We start from the raw sequence: 8,812 nt of genomic DNA on the forward strand, positions 1-8,812 counted from the left end.
AGGCTATTTGAGGCGCAATGAAACGACACAAAACAAATATCGGGGTACAGAAAACTGAAATAATGTATGGAAAGTGTCCTTGATATGGTCAACATGTCGTTGTGGGATGACTTTTGTTGACTTATAGAACGACACGTGAGTACTATAGTTTCTGCGGTCCTCTGTACAGGCATCTCATTCTTATCGCCCCCTCTATTATTTCTTTCTTCATTTCTCTTTCATTTCTCTCTTTATTCTTTCCTTATGCTAACCCCTATGGGCTAGATTGGCCAAAAAGTGTTGCAAATCAAGAAAAAAGTGTTGGAAAAAAATTAATAGTGATAGTTGATAGTTCTCTCTCCTAGCAGGTGCTCGCAGTCCAACTATCAGCGAGATTGAAACGTTGAACAATTCGACGCTGAAAAAGTGACACTAACGCTGTTCCATTTGGCGCTCAATGAAATGTTGTACGATTGATGAGAAAAATTAAATTCATCACATGCAATAGTTGGAGCAGTGAGATAAGAATGGATGGCTAAAGATTGGACACCTGGACTGTGGTCCCATAAAGAAATAAACTAGTGATGCATATTGCCTTTGATGAACGTAATCTGTATATTGTCTGACATGTCTAGTGGTCCCGTATGGGATAGAGAAGAATACATACAATTTTTATATAAACTCTCTCGTACTTTTTCATGCCGGGAAAGAAGGAAATGTGTTCGCGCCGAATCATTAGGCGCCCAACGCCGTTCTATTCAGCGACTATCTGCTAGATTAGACACACCATAAGACTTAGGAGGTTGCCCAGGTTGACGTGGATGGCCACTCTAGCAGCTAGATATCTAGCCCATAAGACTTAGCCTTACCTTCTGCTTTTTTCTTCTTCAACTTACAGATCGACCATGGCTTCAATTGAAATTATTAGTTATTTCGTTTTGCGCTTTTTTAAAGAAGGCTATTATTGGGGCGTCACCATTCAATAGAGGGGCTTCACTTGGATATTTAGTGACCAAAAATCTGGTTATGGGGTACTTTTGATTCAATAGCAACTGTCCAAACTACCCTTCAATTAAAATTAAAACTTAAAAACAGAAACAAAACCTGATTTCTATTCTTCATTCTTCACATTTCAATTGCTCTTCTTCTTCCTCTCCTCTTTCCCTTCATCTTTTTCATCGTAAATCTATTTGAATTCATTTCATCGAACAAACCCATGGCGTATGTAAGGTAATAATCGAACATACCCATCTTTGTTTACTTGTTTTTGTGCTTAAAATAGGTTAGATTGAATGAAATCGAAGTAAAATTAGGGTTTTAGTTACTTTTTGCTAGTGTTACGTCTGGGTACGTTACTAGATTTTTCAACCGTAATTTAGTTTTTGAAGAACTTACGTCTAGGTTTAGTCCAATTCAACCGTAAACTTTGATTTGCATGTTGTATTACGTCTAGGTTTAGTTGAATTCCAACCGTAATTTTCAATTTTACGTCTAGGTTTAGTTTACTGAATTTTCCTTTCGTCAACCTAGCCGTAAACTTCAATCTTACGTCCAGGTTTCTTTTAATTCCAACCGTAGAAATTGATTTTTACGTCCAGGTTTGGGTTGATTCCAACCGTAGAAATTGGTTTTACGTCCCGGTTTGGATTGATTCCAACCGTAGAATTAATTATTATCTAATAAAATTAAAATTAACTAAAAAATTGTTCGGTTATTACAACATTATTTGAGATAAGAGGTTTTTGATATTATTTCTGGGTGACCCGTTTTTGTCCTGTTAGGTGACGCCCCTCTAATGGAATGTGACGCCCCAATAATAGCATTCTTTTTAAAAAAAACCCTAAATCTCGAATCTAAAATCCCAAATTTAGAGGTGTTGCAAACCATTTTATTTTTCTTTCTTTTCTGTTTATCGAAATCCTAATCTTATAGATCCGTTTTGATTTTCATCTTAAACTTTACTTGTTATGGTTTTGTTTTTGTTTACGTTGTATAAAAGATGATGATGAGGAGTTTCAAGAGAAACTTTGCTTCTGATTTTGGTGGTGGTAGTGGTTTAGTCATTTCTGTATCTTGAGAAACTTTTTGATTTTAATTTCAGACAACTCCAATGATTTTATTTTTGATTTCTTATAGTTATAGGGGTCTCATTTGTTTGAAATTTTCTAATGATTTTTTGTTTTTAGATCAGATGATGTTTTACAGAGAGGAGGAGAAGAACAAGTTGGTTGGTTTTCTAATAGTTGTTGCTTGATTGAATCTGGGTGGAATAACATTGCTCCTAAAGGAATTGCTAAGTAATTTGCTATCTAAATCCCTGAGTATTTCGATTTTGTTGAATCTTTGGCTTAATTTTATTTTTTGGATTTTGAATCGGTTCATCAAGGAAGCTATTGTAGAGGAAAGGGAGCATGCTGAGTTACTTATGGAATATCAAGTGTTTGATTAATAACCTGTGTTGGAAATGATTCTGTATGATTGTTTTGTTTTCAGGTAGGATTTGTCTGATGAATGACGTTGTTTTGCTAGTTGTTAGAATAAAAGAGGGGGCTAAAGTCCAGCTACAATCTATGTTGATGCCCATGTGTGAATTCGATTAGCATTATATGGTAATTCCTTGTTCTCAAATTCGTAATTGACTTGTTTGGGTTCCATATCAAATGTTTGCTCATAGTGTTTGTGAAAGTTCTGCTAGTATGTTCCATGTCAAATGTTTGCTCATAGTGTTTGTCAAATTACTGCTAGTATATGTTGTGCTAGTTATGCTACTCAGATATGATAGAAATTCTTGTTCTCAACTTAATCAGGACGAGGTTCCAACGAACATGCGCTACTCGGATAAAACTTGGAGAACTTGAATTGGAGCTGATAGAAATCAACTGGAACAGCGACATGTTGTAACGTGCATATAGGGAGTTTGTTCTGCAACGGGTATGGCCGCTTACTATTATAGCACATAATTTTATTGAAGATAGCATTATAGTTATTCCCATGGTTTGATTTAGCAGGGGATTTGTTCTCTTATGTCTCATTTATTTTGCTGTTTCTATTTATTTATGTCTACTGTGTGGAGTTAGTTGTAACTTGTAAAGCTTGCATGTAGGAGTATCTGCAATAGGGTTGTAGTTCCCCAGGTTCTTCATCAGTTTTCCTATACGTTCTCACTTCAACTATTCAAGCTCATTCTCATAGATCTTATGAGATCCCTTGTAGCAAAGAGTATCACAAGCTTAAAAACTTCTGCAGGATCTTCTTTGTAAATTAGCTTTTAGTATGAGTATATAATGTCACTGGTCAAGTAAAATAGTTTTTTTCTCATGCATTTTTTTTTCTGTGGCCTTGTAGGACGATGAGTTTTTATACGAAGCCCGAAGTAGTGCTACTACACAGCAAAGAGAAATTGAGGCACGCCAATCTGGTGAAGGGTCCTTGGATAGTCCATTGTTGTTAGAGCAAGTAAGACTTTCACATCTTATAATTTTATCTCAGTAGCTGAAACATCTTGACATCTTGTTTCCCATTCAATAGAATTGTTATAGGGTCATGCTAAACTAGTCAAGCTAGAGTTTGCCAGTGGTCTTATACCAAGGGATAAGTTGATGGGGTTTGAAGGGGTTCTATTTTGATCTACCAGGGGTATTGTATTTATTAACTATTATGCAAACGATGATTGAAGATCCTGTCACCTATCCTGTCTGTGAGGAGAAGATCAGTGATTCAACTTTCCGTGACAGTAATTTAAGTTTAAGAAAGCTTTATTGCTGAGTAGATTATTTCGAAACTCTATTTTATATTATTTCAACTATTTTTAGGGTATTTATAGTTGCTCATGGATCATAGTTATCCATTTTCAGGTTGATACACGGTCTTTTTTCATTTATGAAGTAGAGATATTTATCGAGTCATTGATTGACAAATTTTTAGTCGGTGTTCGGTATTTGTATCTTGCAGCCCAATGCACTAATAAGGCCTCTCAAGCTGCTGAAAGTGAAGGAACACGTGGAAATGTTGCTGGAGGGGTGGGCAGACCTTTCCAAATCAACCATTTCAATCTCTAGCTCAGTCCTTGCAATTTCGGATTTCCTTTGACAGGGCCAGCTGTAAGTGTTCCTTCATATCAAATCGTAGAATCTTGATTCTCTTCCCTTCTCCACTTCTCTACTTGAGGTCTTATGCTCACCTCTTTAAATTTTTGTCTCTTCTTACTAGCCTATTCCCCATTCTCTGAGCACACTTTTGGAGTTCATAAACCACATGGAGCTGGTTTTGCTACAAGGGCAAGCAAGCGGATTTTTACATCATGGTATGCTCTGGATAGTTTGTGCTGACAAGTGAGGTTGTTTCAGCATTTCAGTGTATACATGATGCATTATCATATCATGTTATGCTTACTTTATTTGTTTTAATATCGTGGCAGAATAAATAAGTAATTGAAGCTATTCAGAAGGATGTTGCTGGCTATGACTGCAAGACTGTTGGTGCGCAGTCATTAAGTTCAAGCAGTTTGTGATAATAGACGGAAACTGGTGGAATAAATGTAAAGGTTCTGCTTCTCTTTTTGGCTTGTTTTGAATTTATAGAGTAGTGTTCACCTGAGTTTGAGTAATTAAATTGTGGAATTTCGAATCTGAATGTAATTGAATTCAGTTAAAAATTGTGTAATCAACACAATGAATTTTTATTTGAATTTATAAATTCAGGTTTCATTTTAGTGTCATTTGAGTTTCAATCAGATTATTTAAGCCCAGTCAGAATGACCACACTCAGTCAGCCAAATCTGATTTTTTTTTTAATATGTTAGTAAATTAAATCTAGGACGTAGCCCAGGTGTCTCACCTAGAGACAATCAGGAAGTATCGTAATTAAAATTATTCAGAGGCACCCCCAAAGTGTCTTTTCAGAATAAAACACTGAATCTACGGCACTTTTAGAGGCACCCCCAAAGTGCCTTATATCTTGCTTATAAGACACTTTCTAAATATCTTAAAACAGTTTTTTTCCACTAGTTCCACAATATTTTGTTTCATTAATCGATTAAGATTATTGTTAGGTGATTGATATTTCTAGGCTGTTCTTCGGGAATATAAGTGCGGTATACCAATTGGTTCTTGTTCACCTTGATTTATCACAAGACGGAACAAAACTCGTAGGTATTTCTGTGGGAGACAGATTTATCTATTCCTATAGACTTTTCTGTGTGAGACAGATTTGCTTATCAATTCTTCGATTTTGGGTCGTAGCAACTCTTAGTTGCGGGTGAGATCAGTTAAGGGAATAAAGTGTGTAGTATCCTGCTGAGATCAGAGACGTAAGGAATGCAACTGTACCTTGAATCAGTGTGAGATTGGTTAGGGTTCAACTACAATCCAGACCGAAGTTAGTTTGTAATAGGCTAGTGTCTGTAGCGGCTTAATACAGTGTGGTGTTCAATCTGGACTAGGTCCCGAAGTTTTTCTGCATTTGCGTTTTCCTCGTTAACAAAACTTCTGGTGTCTGTGTTATTTCTTTTTCGCATTATACTTTGTTATATAATTGAAATATCACAGGTTGTGCGTGGAATCGATCAACTGGTAAATCCAACCTTTGGTTGTTGATTGAAATTGATTGATCCTTGAACATTGGTCTTTGGTATCGTTCAAGTTATCTCTCTTATATTCAATCGGGCTCGCAAATTATTATTTGTTTGATTGCGGATTGAATTGAGAGATTGAGATATAACTCTTTGATATACTTTTTATAAGATTGAGTCTAACTGTCTAGTTGATTCTCTTGTAAGTATATTGGAGTTAGTCCATACAGATTGCTAAGCGAAATATTGGGTGAGGTTGTTAGACCGCCGCTTTTTCATACTGGTTTGATCGTAGAGATTGTGGTATGGGCTGCAAAATCTGCATTTCCTTTCCTAAAATGTTATATTTCGATGTTATGCTCGGTGTGTAAAAGGTGTTAATTGCTTTTCTCATATTGTTACACATAAATTGTTTGTTCTTTAGTATCATGTTAGTGATTATTTGAAAGTTATATGTTTCCATTTGGCACCCCTTTGGCATGATGTGCTTTCTCATTCCCGCTTCAGTTTCGGTAATCAGAAGCAATGGTGCGCGTGAAGATATCCGTTTTCGTACCTTAAAGCTTTTAGCGATGTTAGATATAACACCACTAAAAATATCCGTTCGTATCCAAACCTGAATTCGACCCATTTTAGTGAAAAGCTAGAACCATATAGTGTGCACATGAAATGGGGTGTGTATAGCCCTGATGAGTGCCTTAATCCAATTGGAGTGTTTTCTTTTAACTAAATAGGTTGTGCCTTAAAATTTTAGGGTGCTTGTTTAGTAAAAGCAAGAATTATGAGCATGTATGACACGTGACTAACATGCAAATAGTTAAGGGTATTTTGGGCCTTTTCATTTTTAAACTTGATTTAAGGAGACAAACCTCTCTTCTTCAAAGTCCATCACTGTTTTTCTCTAACCAACACGAGTAGAAGGGGTTCTGATTGCGGATTCAATCTTTTTCTGCGCGACCTATATATTACAAGTTCAAGTATCGTAAAGGTAGGGGGTTTTCTTCGATTGAGATAATTTCAGTCTTTACATTGACATATATTTGTACTATTTTTTTGTTCTTTCAAAATCAAGATTATCGATTCACAATGCTTGCCGTGTCGTTTAAAATTCCATCACTATTCCTGTTTTTTATGGGTTAATGATTAATTGTACTTGTTAAATTAGTTTCTCCTTTGCCTTAACACCCTGCATGATACTAGATTTTAAGTTTTTAAACCGACTTGTTAACTGTTTGTCAAAATGCTCCAATGAACTTTGTATTTGATTATTTATCATTTTTGGAGAACCATCGTTTTGGTTTAGTACGGAAACTACGCTCTTATTATCTCCTGATTTTTTTGTAACCATTTAAACTCACTAGCTTATGACATTTAAAGAAATTGTTTAAATTGGGGGTCGTGTCTTTTCACTTGGGCATCAGTTGATCATGAGATTTTTGTGAAAACCACTTCTCTTTCGCTACTACTTTTAATGGGTTTTAAAAATATATAGCTAAAGATTTCAGTTCCTTGTCATAGTCTGTTCCGTACGAAAACTCCATCCCTACTGATTTTTCTCATAACCTTAAACCTATTTTGTTACACTTAAATTTGGTTGTCGTTATCACTCTTTTCCTTTGATTCATTTTGTCTCTCTACCCCAACATTTATATGGGTTTGATAAGCTACGCTTTTTGTATGGACATTTATTTTCATTTGGTGTCTTAACACCTTGTTGGATACTTTCCATCCCTTTTCTTTGCCATGCGCCTGTCGCAAAACTGATGCCAAATTTTATCTTATAAATTATCGACCTTATTTCGTATAAACTTGTTTTGAATCCTTTTTAAGCAACTCAAACATTCCTTGTTTATTTCCTACTGGTACATCATCATTGGTTTGGTGTTATTACTTTGTTTACAAAGGAAAAGTGATGAACTTCTCAGTATTCATGTCAGCTCTCATATGCTAATTGTTTTTGGTTGTTTTCTTGTTGTGCCGCCTTGCATCTTACATTTTATGAAATTATTTCTGGATATATGATTTTTTAAGCTACAATTCGATGGCTTGGGTTAACTGAAATTGATTTCGGAGCATGGTCTCACCTTAGAGTTTACTGCGTTTGCCGTAGTCGTTTATTGAGCATGTTTTGGAAGAATTTTGGAAGGCTACAGGTGAGTTTCTTAGGCCCATAAGGACATCCCACAAATGTGGCTACTCGTGGAAGACCGTCCGGGATGGTGGCTGATATCCTGACTATCCTAACATTAGAGACTGGTCCTCACAAGTAGCTATGTGAATTTCTTCACTATCGGTTGATCGGTATTTCATTATTAATTGTTTCAAATGAATTTGGAGTTGTCAAGCTTATATGTTTCTAACTCATTTCTTTAGCTTGATTTACAAGTTGATCATTTTTAATCAGCGCATTATTTCGTAACCCCTACTGGGCTGTGGCTCATCCCGTCTTGGTTTTGTTTTCCACAGAGTATGAGGCAAGGTTGAGGCAGTAAGCTTGGGAAGAGCTTGCGGCTGGGAGTTTGAGCAAAAGTTGGTATTTTTGCTTGTCTATAATGTGTATATCACGGGGTTCTCTGGGTGGTTTTAAATTTCTTGCTTGACCCATGCATCTGGATAGTTTATTTTGTTGTTGTCCCATGTTTGTTTTGATGTATTTTGCTGTTGTATATACGATGGGATCTAGTTGGAAGTCCTAGCATGGTTTGTAAATGGAAACTTTGTTATGCTGGAAACAGAGATCCTGAATCTCATTTTGGATGTTTATTTGAAACTGCATTTAGAACTTTCTTGGTCCTCAACATGCTGGCAGGTTTTGATATATATATTACACTCTGTTTGGAGATTCTTGTTGGCTAGTATTACTGTACTAGCAGGTTCTTTCATGTCATTACAATATGTTTAGATTTCCATCTGTGCATTTTTATGCTTTTAACCATTAAAGGAGTAGCACTAATGCCGGAAGTGCTCAATTTACATTTTGAACTAGTAAGCTCACATGGACCAGTTGTGTTGTACATTCTTTGGCTCATTTGGAATTGTACACTTAACAATTTTGTACATTTGAACCACTATCGAACTTCTCTGAACTTGTCTCTATTGATAAAATAACAAAGCAATGTTAAGTTAAGAGTCCTTTTGTTTTTCTTAAGCTTTGATGTGACTTCAAATAGTGTTCAAATAATTGATCTAGTGGGTTCACTACCTCCCTTAAATTTTCAAAAAATGTTACAGGTCTTCTATCAGAATAAATGGTTCCCTTGGAAT

General features: G+C 35.8%; 2 long non-coding RNA genes across 3 annotated transcripts; both read left to right on the forward strand.

The window, feature by feature from the left end:
- Positions 1–1,840: 1,840 nt before the first annotated feature.
- On the forward strand, positions 1,841–4,696 carry LOC113361967. 2 transcript variants are annotated; one of them, XR_003365456.1, is made up of 7 exons: positions 1,841–2,276; positions 2,473–2,588; positions 2,787–2,910; positions 3,325–3,435; positions 3,904–4,079; positions 4,189–4,282; positions 4,397–4,696. It is a non-coding gene; the product is annotated as an uncharacterized LOC113361967 (long non-coding RNA). The 2 variants fall into 2 exon arrangements; XR_003365455.1 differs by having other exon boundaries at positions 3,931–4,079.
- Positions 4,697–6,417: 1,721 nt separating this feature from the next.
- Positions 6,418–8,390, forward strand: LOC113361968. The gene is made up of 2 exons (XR_003365457.1): positions 6,418–6,536; positions 8,015–8,390. It is a non-coding gene; the product is annotated as an uncharacterized LOC113361968 (long non-coding RNA).
- Positions 8,391–8,812: the final 422 nt, after the last annotated feature.

Source organism: Papaver somniferum, chromosome 3, assembly GCF_003573695.1.
Source record: "Papaver somniferum cultivar HN1 chromosome 3, ASM357369v1, whole genome shotgun sequence".
Lineage (NCBI taxonomy): Eukaryota > Viridiplantae > Streptophyta > Magnoliopsida > Ranunculales > Papaveraceae > Papaver > Papaver somniferum.